Source organism: Diabrotica virgifera, chromosome 5 (assembly GCF_917563875.1).
Source record: "Diabrotica virgifera virgifera chromosome 5, PGI_DIABVI_V3a".
Lineage (NCBI taxonomy): Eukaryota > Metazoa > Arthropoda > Insecta > Coleoptera > Chrysomelidae > Diabrotica > Diabrotica virgifera.
Genome location: NC_065447.1, coordinates 261,460,993 through 261,477,573, shown reverse-complemented (window position 1 = coordinate 261,477,573; position 16,581 = coordinate 261,460,993). Strand labels below are relative to the sequence as shown.

Sequence of the window (16,581 nt, the reverse complement as noted above, 5' to 3'; positions counted from 1 at the left end):
TGGGACAGTCAGTGGGGAAGGACCTTTTATATCTGACCTACACAGACTGTCCCATTTTAATTTCCGAATTAAATGAATGAGTGGATGAGTAAGCGTGCATAGATGAAAGTATAAATGGGTGGAGTTGAATGAGGGAAAGTATGAAGGGGTGGACGAGTAAGAGTGCATAGATGAAAGTATGAACGACTGGAGTGGCTCGTAACTGCCAATTGACATCTTCTGGTTGTTTTCATCCGGGATTGGGGCATCCCGGTCGCCCTACCTGCGCACAAGTTGCGCCAGACGGTCGCTTCGCTGACCGTCCTGGTGCGATGCGTGGGCGGGGGGTCGACCCGGGGGCCATCTAATCTGCGGAATGCACGCTAGGAGTGACGGAGCGGAGCTATGAGTATGGTTTACGGGTCAGATATGCTCGCTAAGAGCGGTCCCAGACCAGTCGGCTGGAGAAAAAAGGGGGTGGGTTTAGTCGGTAGGAGGCCCGTGATGCAGATAGGATGGACCGAATCTGACACACCTGGAACACCTTCCCAGACGGTCTTGCGAAGATTCCCACCTCCCAAAAAAAATTAGCAATTGAACTGATTTTGTCACATGGAGCGAATAGAGCAAAAGAGACTAACAAAGAAGGTACATGCAGCCAAAATGGGAAACAAAAGAAAAAGGGAAGACCGAAGAAGACATGGATGGACCAAATGAAAAGAAATACATGACTATAAGAGACATGAAGAACCTGGCCACCAATAGAAGTGCATAGAAGAAATGGATAAGAGGCGGAAAACAATGGTTCACAACAAAGAGTAAATGTATAGAATATTTGATTGAAGACTTCAAATTTCTACCCCGTACCCTTGATTTTTTTAAACTACTATTATTCGGGACCAAATCGTCGGCTGCATGCAAGAGTGATACAAGTCAAAACTTAATAAGTCTACTGCGTATCACCAATTCTATCTATTTTATTTCTAGTTTAAGGATTTTTTAAACGCTTTTATTTAGTTCAATAGTTTGCGTCAAATCTTTAGACGGTAATTTGACTGACTTTTCTTTAATGCAAATGAATGAACATTTGCAGACATATGCATTCGCGGGAACAATACACGAATCGTCAATAAAAAATTTTTTCTTTATGTTTATTAATTATTGTTTAAATAAAAAAAAAAGATTTTAATGGAAAATGCTTAAATTCTCTTGTTTTTTACAATGTAAAAACTTGAAACTATTACGGATTGTAGCTAATGATATGAACTACACATAATTTCACTTTTTACGTTAATTGTTTACGTTATGCTTCATAAATAAACAATAAAGTTTCAAATTTTTTGCCGATTCCAACTACTTTTCATGTTAGTACATTATGTGTTTTATACACATTTTAATAAACATGACGATATATTTTAATGTTTGAAAAGTGTAAGACTAAAAAGTAAAAAATAAAAAAATATGAAAAAAAGTTTTTCAGAAACGCTTTTCTTTAGTTGCGAGTGACTAAAATTAAAAGTATTATAAAAAAATCAACTAAAAAGCCAAAAATAAAAAAAATTGAGAAAATCTAACACATTCGTTAAAGAAAAGCGTGGCGCGTCTTCATCGAATAAACGGTTTTCGCACCACGCTTTTCTTTAACGAATGTGTTAGATTTTCTCAATTTTTTTTATTTTTGGCTTTTTAGTTGATTTTTTTATAATACTTTTAATTTTAGTCACTCGTAACTAAAGAAAAGCGTTTCTTAAAAACTTTTTTTTCATATTTTTTTAATACAAATCATTTTTGATAAAAATAACAATACTATAAATAAAATAAATTTAATAATATTCATGATATATCTAAACCTCAATCGCTTGTCTAAACTTTTTCAGTTTTGAGTTGTGCCATTTTTGCATGAAGCCGACGGAATAACCAGGAGACTTTTGATATATTTAAAACTGTTTCTAGGAAGCTGAATCGTATCCTTGTTTCTCCGCCATATGTCAAAGACTTTATACTTTCAAGCAGTGTATTTAAAGCTGCTTGACTGAAAAAAGTAGACTTTGTTTAGTGTAGGCATACTTTAACGCGAAAGATAGTCATTAGCTCAAGGAATTTAAAGAGGCTGAACTTAAGTTATATTTGTCTTAGAGATTACTTTGATTATAATATTTATAGTAGATAAATTACTTATAATCCAAGTACAACATCAATTAGTATTAAAAAGGTAAATAATGAATATTTCCTGGCTTTTTTGTGTATATCAACTAGTATTACTAGCTATTAATATAAAGACTTAATTGCATAATGACACTACAACGATAAAATGTGTGTAGATTCTTATAATGGTTGATAAGATCAGGACCAACATGTTGACGTGTTGTAAGATGGAAGTTAAATTCTTTTCTGCATAACTAAATAATGAATATACATTGGTCAGGAAGTAAAGGTTTGATTAATATGTATTTGCTATTTTCATGGAAAAATTATTCTCATGGCTTTATTTTTAGATACAATTTTTTGACAGTAATATGAGAAATTTTGTAAGCAGGTAAAACATTTTAAATTTTGGTGAAAATTATTTCGAGCAGAATAGTTCTATAAAATGCCGCCTGGAAATTACTAACAGAAAAAATGAAAAAAAAGAAATATCTACAAACCAGAAGAACTAACAAAGATGGATGAGAAATAAACATTTAGATAAAACACTGAATTTCTTTAGCATTCACGGAGAGAAAAAATGATTTTGATTTTTTTGGTAATTAATCTTAAAAATAGATAAATTCTTATTTGACAGAAAAACATTAGAAAAGTTCAACGAAACGAAAACAAGATGCGACAATTGCGAAATTCAAAAAGCAATGAGATCACTTTAGTTTATTTTTAATACTAATTGACAGATTATCAAAGAATACAAGAATATGAATAAAAAATAACTTATCTCCCTACAGTCTGATAAAATCAGGTAGTTATAGAAGAAAAGAACAAACAAATAAAAAATATAGACCAAAAAATGGATAGACGAAATATACAAAATTGGACAGAAGACGACTGAATTAATGAAATAAATATATAAAAATCGGAAGAAATGCAGGAACTAGATGCGAAACAAACAAAAAAAACCCGACACTAAAAAGCAAAGATACGCGCAAAGAAAAAATATATTAATTTTTTTGATAGGTAATTAAAAAATATCAATTTTAAAAAAGAATAAATTAGACATGTCTGCTAGTACCTTTTTGTTAGAAAAGTACTTATTTCTGATGAGCTGAGTTAGCAGTTCTATTGCATTTGAAATTTTCAAAATATATTTAAAGAAATAAAAAACGTTAAAAGTGGTCTCTACCAAATATATTTATATCAAACAACAAAATATTTAATATGATTTCATTTGAATAAAACTTACTCTGTTTGACAATTGTCAAAATTCGTCTTGTTTTCTATCACCCGAACCCCAAATTAATTTCTAACACAACCGCACGATCCAGTGTTAAGTTTAATCACAGCACAAACTAAAAAGCCTTATCGTATCGTTGGTCCTCTTCAGTGAGGTAAGCGTAGTCGAAGAAGAAGCCGATGTCGATGTCGAGGATGTGTATGGTACGCGCTCACGTACTGAAAGAGTCGTTGCTCGAGATTTCTTGCGAAATGATAGTTCGGTTAACGGTTCCCATCCCCAGATCCACGGTGGTTCTCGTTCTTTTTAACATTAGCAATGTATGTTTCCGATAGTTTTATAAGATTTGATTGGTCGACGGTATTTTGCATACGACTCAGATATTTGCCGGCAAGCTTTAGGTGATTTTCGCGGGTTATCACGCTTAAAAATCGAGTAGAAATATTTAATATAGTAATCCAGAAAGCCACGGCGCCTTCGCTAGGAAAAATATTCTAATTCGGATTTTTTGCACAATCTTACTCAAAAAGGACTCCTTTTAACAAATTTGCATGTTGTCAGGACCAAAAGGTAGTCAAAAATTTTTTAAACGTTTTTTTTTGTTTTTTTCCTAAAAATATTTTTTTTGCATAGAAAAAAGTTTTTTTTAGATTTTTTGGATCATTCCAAACAGAAAAGGTTTTTAGTGACTTTTCTCTAAAAATGATAGTTTTTGACATATAAGCGATTAAAAATTGAAAAATTGCGAAATCGGCCATTTTTAACCCTCAAAAACTATGTGAAAAACTGAAAATTTGAATGTTGCCAAGGTAGATAGATATTATTTAAACATCGATTGATGAAATTCCGTAGAGTTTTTTGCAATACAATATTCAAAACTCCTTTGTTTTTTAATTGCTAATCAAGCGTGCGCGACACTATTTTCCACCGACTGTATGGTGCAAATGAAAGGAATAAATTCGTTATTTCGTAAACCGGCGACTTAAAGGAAAAATCCCGAAACTGATCGATTTTTATTTATAAGTTATGATATTGTGACATATATGGTATACTAGTGACGTCATCCATCTGGACGTGATGGCGTAATCGATGATTTTCGTAAATGAGAATAGGGGTCGTGTGCTAGCTCATTTGAAAGGTTCTTCAATTCTCTATTCAGTAATATAAACATTTACATAATTATTTATACAGGGTGTCCAAAAAATTTTTATTAAATTAAATTATTTGACAAAAAAAGAAGTAGAAGGACACCCTGTATAAATAATTATGTAAATGTTTACATTACTGAATAGAGCATTGAAGAACCTTTCAAATAAGCTACCCCACGACCCCTATTCTCATTTAAAAAAATCATCGATTACGTTATCACGCCCAGACGGATGACGTCAATAGTATACCATATATGCCACAATATCATAACTTAAAAATAAAAATCGACCTGTTTTGGGGATTTTTCCTTAAAGTCACCGGTTTACGAAATAACGAATTTATTCCTTTCATTTGCACCATACTGTCAGTGGAAAATCGTGTCGCGCACGCTTGATTAGCAATTAAAAAACAAAGGAGTTTTGAATATTGTATTCCAAAAAACTCTTCGGAATTTCATCAATTGATGTTTAGAGAATATCTACCTACCTTTGCAACATTCAAATTTTCACATAGTTTTTGAGGTTAAAAATGGCCGATTTCGCAATTTTTCAATTTTTAATCGCTTATATGTCAAAAACTATCATTTTTAGAGAAAAGTCATTAAGCACCTTTTCTGTGTGGAATGAAATGAAAATGAAAAAAAAAACGTTTAAAAAATTTTTGACCACCTTTTGGTCCTGGCAACATACAAATTTGTTAAAAACAGTTCTTTTTGAGTAAGATTGTGCAAAAAATCCGAATCAGAATATTTTTCCTAGCGGATGCACAGTGGCTTTCTGGACTATAGAGATTTATCGCTCACAAGCATTCCATAGAACTTGTTATAAAATATTCTTGAAACTACTGACTAAAAATTTGAAAATGTATTTGAAACTAAACAAAGAATGTGGTAACAAAGTATAAACTATTATCTTTTTACTATTTTTTTCTGGGAATAGGCCAAAATTTTAGTTTAGGGTAAGCTTATTCGACGGTCCGATTCCCACTCAGGAAATTTTTCTCAAATTACAAAACATTAATAGACAGGGTTCTTTACCAGTGGTCATCATTTAAAGCATACGAAATAAGAGTCCAAGTAATGAAGCTTAAAATAGGACAAAACCCCGCAATTTTTAGAGAATAGATCGATTTGCTTGAAAATTTGAGAATAAGTAGTGGATATTCCAAGGATCAAAATCTATATGATGCCGAAAGGCGCTTTTATCATGGGGGTGGTTATATTAAATTTTTTATTATATTTTGACCGCAAAATTTAGTAAAATCATTCATTCTAAGCAAAAAACGTTTTATACATTTTTTTGATAAAATTAATAGTTTTCGATTTATTCGCTATCGAAAATGTTAGTTTTATATCGAAAAAAATCAATGTTTTTAATCAGTTTTCTGCTAATAATTTAAAAAGTTTTCGTTGTATCAAAACAACTTTGCTTAACAAAAATGTACTTTTTGAAAAAATAAACAAAACTGTTTTCCTAATTTTCTTTAGAACCAATAATACTCGAGCTATACTTTATTATATGGTAGCTCTTCTTCGTCAAATGCTAAATATTGTAGTTTCAAAGTCAAAAGACGGAAAAACTATGCATTTTTCGAGGATAAATTGTTAAAACTAATTTAAAATATTTAAAAATATCTATCTCCAGAAATTAAAAAAAATCTCTAGCTCAAAAATTAAGTGACTTATAAATAAGGACCGGATTAAATGCAATCTGCATTTTTTGTATATTTTTGCATTTTTTTTTGATAAATTAGAAAATGTTGCATTTTTTCAAACATTTTAAACATTTTGCATTTTTTCTTGATAAATTCAGACAAGTTGCATTAATTCGATATTTTAAATCTCAAAGGTTCACTTTAACTTCCAATTAAAAAACTATCAGTCGTAAATTCAATAACTGTGTATAAAGCATCTCTTAAGAAAAATGTTTAAATCAGGTAATATTCTTATTCTATTAGCTTTGATCGCGCAGTACGTCCTGGGTATACCCAGAGGGAGAACGCCTGCGCATTACAAAATTGGGCGTTCGCGGAGTCCAAATCTTTCCCTCTGAACACCCTCCGGATTTTTAATTCGGTGTTCGCGCAGTACAGAAAAAAGATCCTGAACATGCCCGGGGTACGCTCTCGACGTTCGAGGATTTTGTTTCGGATTTTAAGTTCGCACAGGCGCACAAAATATTTGGGAAGAATTTCTTGACATTCTGTTCTTACTCCTTCCAATTCTTAACCTAAAATATTGTTTTGTTAAACAACTTGTAGATGTAGATTCTGGTTTTTAAAGTTTTGAAATTATGTAAAGTGTTGTGTCATTTAAATATTCTTCAAACAAATTTTAATATTTTTTATATTAAAGCTTTTTTAGTTGTTTTTGTCAATGTTTTCCATTTCGTATGTTTATAAATAAGTAGGTACCTTTTCAAGTATTATTTTCATTCGATATTCGATAATTATCTATTACGGTAGTATGTATTACAATAAATTGTAGTCTGTTTTTACTTAATTTCTTCTATCTAAATGAACTTATAAGTACCTACATATTCTTGTGGTTTATTTTTCAGTTTAATTTATGAGTTAAATTAGTCTCTTATTGAATATAATGAAACAAACAATACATCAAACTTATTCTGAAACTATTTCTTGTGTCTTGTTATATTTCATTATTTTTGTGGTGTAATAAACCACAACACAATGCCACAACCCATTAAATTCAATACATAGATATCAAAATTGGAAATGATTGTTTTACTAAATTATTCCTTCCTTCAGATAATGTTTAGCCCTCATGAAGTTAAAGGTAATTTTTATATCTACATATCAACAATCTTTTACTCTACAAAAATGTAAGCTGGATTTCAGAGTGGAAATAACCACATTATATTGTGGAAATAATAAAGAAAGACTCTAATCAAATTTCTACCTTCTAAGAAAGGCATTGAATTATTGAATAGAAAGTTAATCCTTTGCCTGTTGCCTTTATTCTCTTTTCTTTTTCTCTTTGTTGACATACAAATTTGTTGCATTTGCATTTTTTTTGACATTTATTTCGAAATAAGAAAGAGACAACAAAAAGCTTCCTTCTCTAACCTTAATGTATGCAACCCGTCATTACATTGCGAATCCGAAAATTGTTCGCGGAGCGAAAAATCCTGAGCATGTCCAGGATAAGTTTACGTTGACGCCTGCGCATTGGAAACTAATCCCGAACTTACTCTGGGTATGCTCGATTTGTACTGCGCGAACACTACTATTATCTATTTTTGGGACTAAGTCGACTAATCCCTAAAATAACTTGGTCGATAGGACAACAATTAGTTGACATAGGTTGTAAAAACCTGTTTGCTCTTTGTAGGGGGATAAGCAGGTACAGAAATTTAGATTTATATTTGTTTATAAATCTGAAGTTCATTTCGTGTTTTGATTCGCAGTGCGTTGTTGCGTATTATTTTTGACATATAGTTTAAATTGAGTAACGAATAATTTTTTCGCCAGAACGCCGAAAGTGACAAGTATTAAACATTTGTGAATAAAGGCGCACCAGAGCTTTCATGGGACGGAGGTAATTTATTTTGCTCAGCGTGCAAAAAAATTGTAAGTACCTACCTCTTACCTACCATTATACTAATTTAATTTATAATGCCTAATAGTCAAAAATATTATTAATGTTGCATTTTAATATTGCATTTTTTATAAAGGTTCTTGCATATTTTTCACAAATCAATTGCATTTAAATGCGCATTTTTTTACATATTTTTGGTGCATTTTTTCCGGTCCTTGCTTATAAGCAAAAGAATGTCAGTCCCTATTCTTTTCAGCGAAAGAGTGATTCGACAGAACCCCCTTATCACCACCCTAATTTAAATTAGTCATTGACCTTATTTGGTCTTCTTTACTTATACATTATTAATAGGTTCTAGAAGGTTAACCGGCTTAGAATGATTAGTTTTTAAAAAAATGGAGTTTAAAAAAAGCGAATAACGAATTTTTGTAGTTTAGTAAACAATCGCATTTTCTTCAGAATAAAAAGATTAGCATCAGAAATACGAAAAAAATGTTAAAACATGAAATTGTAGCCTGTTTAATTCCAAATAAATTGGTTGGCAAAAATTTTTTCTACGGCAAAAATTGAGTGAGCTATTGTCAATTCAAACTTGTAGTAACATGCAAAAACCAACTTTACCAACCCTTTCAAACTCACCTCTTTTTCCGACTGAGGATTTAATATTAATAGCCTTCTAATAGATCTTGAAAAAACCTACAAAATTATTTTTTAATGAACTTTCTAAGATAAAAAATAAAAAAGTTACGGTTATAAAAATATTTTATTTTTTTGAAAAAAGAAGGGGAAATCCAATTGGGAGCATAATAATGTAAGTTAGCGGTGTTTTTTGTCATTGGTCTTACTCATTATTCTTTATTTATGTAATATTAATAGATTGTAAAAGTTTGACCGGCTTAGAATGATTGCTTTTCAAAAAAACTGGAGTTAAAAGCGAATAACGAATTTTTGTAGTTTGGTAAAAAATTCCATTTTCTTCAGAATAGAAAGGTTAGCATTAGAGATACGAAAAAGAATACCCTATTTAATTCCCAAGAACTTGATTTAAAAAAATTTTTCTACGGCAAAAATTGAGTGAAACGTAAATGAGTATAATATCGAAAAACATTGATTTCTTCGATATAAAACTAACACTTTCGATAGCGAATAAATCGAAAACTGTTAATTTTATCAAAAAGATGTATAGAACATTTTTTGCTTGAAATGAATATTTTTATCAATTTTTGCGGTTAAAATATAATAAAAAATTTCCACCCACGAGATGGGGTGGCAACCACCCCCATGGTAAAAGCGCCTTTCAGCATCATATAGATTTGTATCCTTGGACTATCCACTACTTATTCTCAAATTTTCAAGCAAATCGATTCATTCTGTAAAAATTGCTAGGTGAAAAGCTTTGGTTCCTGTACTTTAAGTCGGAAATTTACTAAACGCAACAGCAAGTGACAGTAAGTAGCTACTGCTCCGATCACAGGTTAAAATTAGACGTTATCAAATAAATAAAATGTCAAATGTAAATTTTGCTTTCAAATTACAGCTACATTTGAAGTAGCTTAATAAATTCTTTAAATACATATCATTAGTGATTAATAAATAAATCAACAATTTATAAAAAAATTCAATAACATATTTCCTTTTTGCCATTTCATTCACTTTGGCGGAAACTTAACACAACCTTATACTCTTATTCCTTAACTGCCACTTAACAAATTAACTTACCATAAAATTTAAAACTCCAATATAAAATTAATTGTGACAAAAACTGTTTGTGTAATATAAAAACCTTCAAAATGCAAAACTTCGACAGAAAACCAGCAAAAAATTCAACAGACTGACAGCCATAAAAGTAAACAAACCAGAAACGTCACAATGTACTTAAAATCTGAAAACATTCCTAAACGTCTTTTTTTGTACCTATCTCTTTCTAATATACTGGAACTAGAGCGTTCATAAAAATGTGTTTTTACTTAATAACAGGTGGTAGCTGAATTGTCTTTAGTTTCATGCGAGGAAGATATGTGTATATAAAAAGTATGTGTTTTATCTCACCAGGTATTTATGACGCACGAGTTAAGAACCCTGGACTCAAGATATATTTGTGTATTGTGAATGTGTGTATGTATACCTAGATGATGTGTCCCTGACCTATTAATATATTCTTCTAATTCCCAAGCTTTTCCATTTTCAGCGGTCGCTGTTCCAGCATCCATCATAATATTTTCATTTCAGCAACGTTCGTCTTCGTTGCTCGAATCCTTTTTACAGGCCACACTTCAACCGTACACCAACGCAGCTCTAACCATATTATTCTTGTACATCTTTTAGCTTTAGTACATCACAAACGAACAATTTAAAGATTATTTCAATTCACTTGGGAGCCGCTTCATAGCAGCAGGGGACTATAATGCCGAACATACCAGGTGGGGATCAAGACTAATCACTCCGAGAGGTAGAGTTCTCTTAAATATCATAGAGTCAAATAATATGGATTATTCATCAACCGGCGAACCAACATACTGGCCCTCGGACAGAAATAAAATCCCCGATTTGGTCGATTTTGCTGTAGTTAAGAACATCCCTAGGTCTAATATAAAAGCTACATCATGCTACGAATTATCTTCTGATCACTCGCCTATACTATTCACAGTTGGAACCCAGGTACTTATTAAAGAAATATCCCCCTCACTTTATAACAGACGCACACACTGGCCAAAATTCAGATCTATACTGGAGAACAAGGTGTCTCTAGACATTCCACTAAAAACCAAAGAGGACATTTTTCTTGCTGTGGAACAACTAACTACAAATATCCAATCAGCTGCCTGGCAAGCAACACCAACAATACAAAATAAATGCATAATAAATGACTGCCCACAAGTTGTCAAAGAAAAAATTTTGCTAAAGAGAAGACTGAGGAAAAGATGGCAACAGACCAGAGATCCTGCTGATAAGCGTAGATTCAATAGTGCATCAAGGGAATTAAAAAAGCTCTTCGAAGATCTCAAAAACCAATCACTTCAGTACTACTTGGAAAATTTAGATTCCACTAAAGATACCGATTATTCGCTATGGAAAGCCACGAGAAAACTGAAACAACCCCAGAAACCGTCATCTCCAATTAGAAAATCGGACAGAGAATGGGCTCGTAGTGCACAAGAGAAAGCAAGTTGTTTTGCAGAGTATTTTTCCGAAGTATTTACTCCCAATCAAGTGAATTCACCTGTGGAAGTAGACTTATTCTCATTTCTTCAAAGTCCATATCAAATGAGTTTGCCTATTCCGAAATTTAAGTCGTCCGAAGTCATCTTGGCTATTAATAATTTAAACGATAAAAAATCTCCAGGGTACGATTTGATCAGTGGAAAAGTATTGAAAGAATTACCTATCAAATGCATAAAACTTATAACGTTTATATTCAATGCCATATTAAACTTAGGTTACTTTCCTGATCAATGGAAAGTGTCTCAGATAATAACCATTCTAAAACCGGGGAAACCTCAAGAAGAAACTACATCGTACAGGCCAATCAGCCTCTTGCCAATCACGTCTAAAGTTTTCGAAAAACTATTAGTAAAAAACTCGAACCCTGGATCAAAAATCTAATTCCAGACCACCAGTTTGGATTTCGATCCCATCACTCAACAATCCAACAAGTTCACAGAGTGGTAAAACATATAAATGCTGATTTTGAGGCCAAAAGGTACTGTTCAGCGGCATTTCTTGACGTTAGGCAGGCATTTGACAAGGTATGGCATGAAGGCCTCCTATACAAGCTAAAAAAGACATTACCGCACAGCTTTTACATTCTTCTTGAGTCATATTTGTCAGGTAGGTGTTACTTTATTAAATACCAAGATGCAATTTCCAAAGTCTATTCTATCAAAGCTGGCGTACCACAGGGTAGCGTGCTGGGACCTACCTTGCATCTCTTGTTTACCGCAGATATACCTCCACCTCTTCAGGAACCACTAGAGGAGAGACCACTTACAGAAGAAATGATGCTAGGAACATTTGCCGACGATACTGCAATCCTAGCCTCACACACAGACCCTATTTATGCCTCGCATATCCTTCAAGCGTATCTAGACAGAGTACAAATTTGGTTTTTGGAATGGAAAATTAAAGTGAATGAAGGAAAATCTATTCAAGTTACATTTACAACACGAAGAGGAACTTGTCCTCCTGTAACTTTAAACAATCACCAATTACCATCAGCCAACGAGGTAAAATATCTTGGTATTCATTTGGACAGAAGTCTCACATGGAGGAAACATATCTGGACCAAGAGAAAGCAACTAGGTCTCCAATTCAGAAATATGTATTGGTTAATGGGCCGTTCATCAAGACTATCTCTGGATAATAAATTGCTGCTCTATAAGGCAATACTTATGCCAATCTGGACATATGGGTTGGAACTATGGGGAACAGCCAGTCACTCCAACATCGAAATCATCCAACGCTTCCAATCAAAAACCCTCAGAACCATCACTAATGCACCTTGGTACATCAACAATAGAATTATTCATCGAGATCTTAAAACTGATACGGTACAAGAAGTCATCACAAAACGTAGCGCTGCTTACATTGCCAAGTTGGAGGATCATAAAAACCAGTTTGCACTTAACCTCCTAGACAATTCCCAAGAACAGCGTAGGTTAAAGAGGTTCAAACCATTGGACTTACCATTTAGAGTAAACTTTTAAACTAATGAGTTAGTAGTTATGAAATGTAATTATTTTGTACAGAACTTTATAAAAATTTTACTTTGATTTTGCCAGTGGGTAAAATCTTTCTTGTCCTTAGTCAATGTAATTACTTTTGTTTATTGTTGACACTCAACAGATTGCAAAATAAATTTAAATAAAAAAAAAAAAAAACTTTTAGCTTTTTCAGCCTTTCAGATATTTGTTTCATATTTGGACCATTACTCGATCTATCTCCGTATTAATGAAAATAATACTACTACTAAATACGGCAAATACCGTATAAATAAACCAAACAATCCATTATAGTGCGGCCGATATGTGAAACAATTGCACATTTAATGATACAAGCATATAATTTGGACCACATATACTACACATACAAAGGTTCAAATCAAGATATGAGGATATCTCAGATTTTGCCTTTTACAAAAATGGCGGACATTCAAAATGGCCCCTTTACATATGTGTTTAATAGTACCATAACTTTTGAACGAAAAGACCCATTTCAACCAAATTTGGTATATATAGGTTCTCTTTTTGATTTACAAGATAAATATGGTGAACCAGAAGAATCGGTTTACCAGAAGTTGTGTTTTTACTGGTTGTTTATGTAAAAATGTGTTTTTTTTTTCAATTTTTTCCCTGTGTATATATTAATTTTTCAAAATGGTAATACCGCAATTGAAAAGAGCGTAAAAATATTTTGCAAAAAATATTTTGAACATTTTAGTTATGTTAATTACCATTTAATAAATGTATAACGTATCTTCACATGTACCTATGTGTGGCAGATTCGTGCAAATATTATAAGAATTATTGTGCATTTAATGGTAGAAGCACATAATTTGGACCACGTATACTACACCCATCAAGGTTCAAATTTAAATATAACTCCATCTTAGATTTTACCTTTTACAAAAATGGCGGGTATTCAAAATGGCGACTGTACATATGTGACTAATAGCACGATAACTTTTTAACGAAAATTCCGACGTCAACCAAATTTGGTATATAGGTTCTTTTTTGATGTGTAAGACCAAGGTCTTGAAACAGAAGAATCGATTTACAAGAAGTTGTGTTTTTCCTGATTTTTATGTAAAAACATATTGTTTTTTACTAATTCTTTCACCCTGTATGATTAATTTTTTTAAAAGTTGATATCGGCGTTGAAAAGAGTGTAAAAGTGTTTTTGAAGTTATACTTCTTTACCGGCGATAGAGGGTGAATTTTTGTATGTTAAAACCTATCAGCCCGGCGCATGCGCATTATAACTTTGTTCTGATTGGATGTTCAAATGACATGTCAAAAATTATTCCAAATGGCGGCTGTGGCACAGCTGTACACTAAGTTCGCTTTCAAGATGCAGTAGAAATAGAAATAAACAAACCAAGACACGTTAAATGCCACTAGGAGCACAACCGGATCATAATTTACAATGTATATACATTGTACATTCCAAATCATGATTTCCAAAGTTTATACATTGTAAATTATGATTCGTAAGTGCTCCTAGTAGCATTTAACGTGTCTTGGTTTGTTTATTTTCTACTGCATCTTGAAAGCGAACCTAGTGTAGTTTGATTATTTATGGTTGTTGCGTTTTGAAATTTGTGTGACAAGAAACAAAGTTAGTTAATAGTTATACTGCCTTTTTAAATAGTTTTCATATACCTATATTTTTGGACTTTTGGACTATTTTGGACAAGGAAAACTCATTCTAATTTGGTAAGTAGTTTTTATTATAATCATATTGTAATTAAACATTTGGATTAGGTTGGAATACATACATTTATTTTCTCAAGAATGGGGATTTTAGAGAGAAATCCCAAATTAGGTCCGATTTTTATTTTTAAATTATGATATTTTGGCGTAGATTTATTTATCTAGTAGGTATGTAATGCTTTGATTTACATACTTAATTTGATTACCAACAAAAGTTCTACCAATTTTCATTTAATATATTGTTTTCTTACTGTTTTGTTATTTAATATTTTCTTCCACAAGATTTAAACTACATAATTTAATTACATAATATATATTTAAAACAACTGTCAAACAGTAAAACGTTCAGTTACCCTATTTTTCCACATGAGAAATAATGTGGGATTGGACGAGTGAGTCTAGGCTTCGATTACGAATCAAAGCGGCATGAAGTTCACGGGTTCGATTCCCGGTGAAACTTTTTATTTTTTTTTATTTTTTTTTTCCATTTTATGATTGTAAGTATATTTGTTATATAATTTTTTTTTTCAGAGAATGCGTATTTAAAATTTTTGTCAACAATTATTATCGTTCAGAAATAATTTTTTCTTTGTGGCATTTTTCAATGTGTTTGTGTGCGATTTATTCTTTAATTTTTTTAAATTTTTGGTATTGTCTTAAAAATCACATAATATGTAGTAGAAGTATAACTTCTTGCGTGCGTACAAAAGTACACACACATTCTTTTTTTAGGAAATATTTTGAACTCTTTAGTGATGTTAATTACCAATTAATAAATGCATAACGTATCTTCATATGTACCTATGAACCTATGTGCGGCAAATTCGTGCAAATAATATAAGAATTATTGTGCATTTAATGGTAAAAGCATATAATACGGATCACACACACTACACATACAAAGATTCAAATTTAGATATGAGGGCATCTCAGATTTTGTCTTCTACAAAAATGGCGGGCATTCAAAATGAAGTTGCCGCACATACGTACATGTGAAGATACGATATGCATTTATTAAATGGTATTTAATGGTTATTTTATGGTAACATAACTAAAAATTTAAAAACCTTTTCTAAAAAATATTTTTACACTCTCTTCAATGACGGCATTACCTTTTTGAAAACTTAATATATACAGGGTGAAAGAATTGATAAAAAAACAATATATTTTTATATAAAAAACAGTAAAAACACAGTTGCTGATAAACCGATTCTTCCGGTTCAAGACCTCGATCTTATTCATCAAAAAAAACCTTGATGCCAAATTTGGCTTAAATCGGACTTTTCGTTCAGAAGTTATCGTGCTATTATTCACATATGTGCAGCCGCCATTTTGAATGCTCTCCATTTTTTTAGAAGGCAAAATCTGAGATGGCCTCATATCTAAATTTGAACTTTTTTATGTGTAGTATACGTGGTCCAAATTATATGCTTCTACCATTAAATGCACAATAATTCTTATAATATTTGCATGAATCTGCCACAAATAGGTACATGTGAAGATACGTTATGCATTTATTAAATGGTAATTAACATAACTAAAAAGTTCAAAATATTTCCTAAAAGAGATTCTTACGCTCTTTTCAATGGTGGTATTACCATTTTGAAAAATTAATATATACAGGGTGAAAAAATTGAAAATAAATTATTTACATAATATAAAATAGTTTTACATAAAAAACCAGAAAAAATACAACTTTTGGTAAACCGATTCTTCCAGTTCACGATATCAATCTTGTAAATCACAAAAAGAACCTATGTACCAAATTTGGTTGAAATCGGACTTTTCATTCAAAAGATATGCTATTAGTCAAATATGTATAGTCGTCCATTTTGAATGACCTCCATTTTTGTAAAAGGCAAAATCTGAGATGGCCTCATATCTAAATTTGAACCTTTATATGTGCAGTATATGTGGACCCAATTATATGCTTGTATCAATAAATGTGCAATTCTTATAATATTTGCACGAATCTGCCGCACTATTAGGTAGAGCATATCAACTATTAATATAAAAATTTTGCTTAATTGAAGGCACAAAAATAAAGCATGTATTTGCAATGTTAATGACATATTAATTTTCTAACT

The 16,581-nt window shown here is 31.7% G+C and overlaps 1 protein-coding gene across 2 annotated transcripts in view; it reads right to left on the bottom strand.

Annotated features, from left to right (window-relative positions):
- The window catches only part of LOC114329670 (uncharacterized), a 634,276-nt gene that overhangs the window by 376,870 nt on the left and 240,825 nt on the right, over window positions 1-16,581 (bottom strand). Inside the window, exon 1 of one of the 2 annotated variants that reach the window (XM_028278860.2) lies at window positions 3,371-3,587. The exons of the other annotated variant lie outside the window; for it this stretch is intronic. The gene's annotated coding sequence lies outside the window, so the exon portion shown is untranslated. Of the gene's footprint in view, window positions 1-3,370; window positions 3,588-16,581 lie in introns of those variants that run through there. 2 annotated transcript variants of the gene reach the window in all.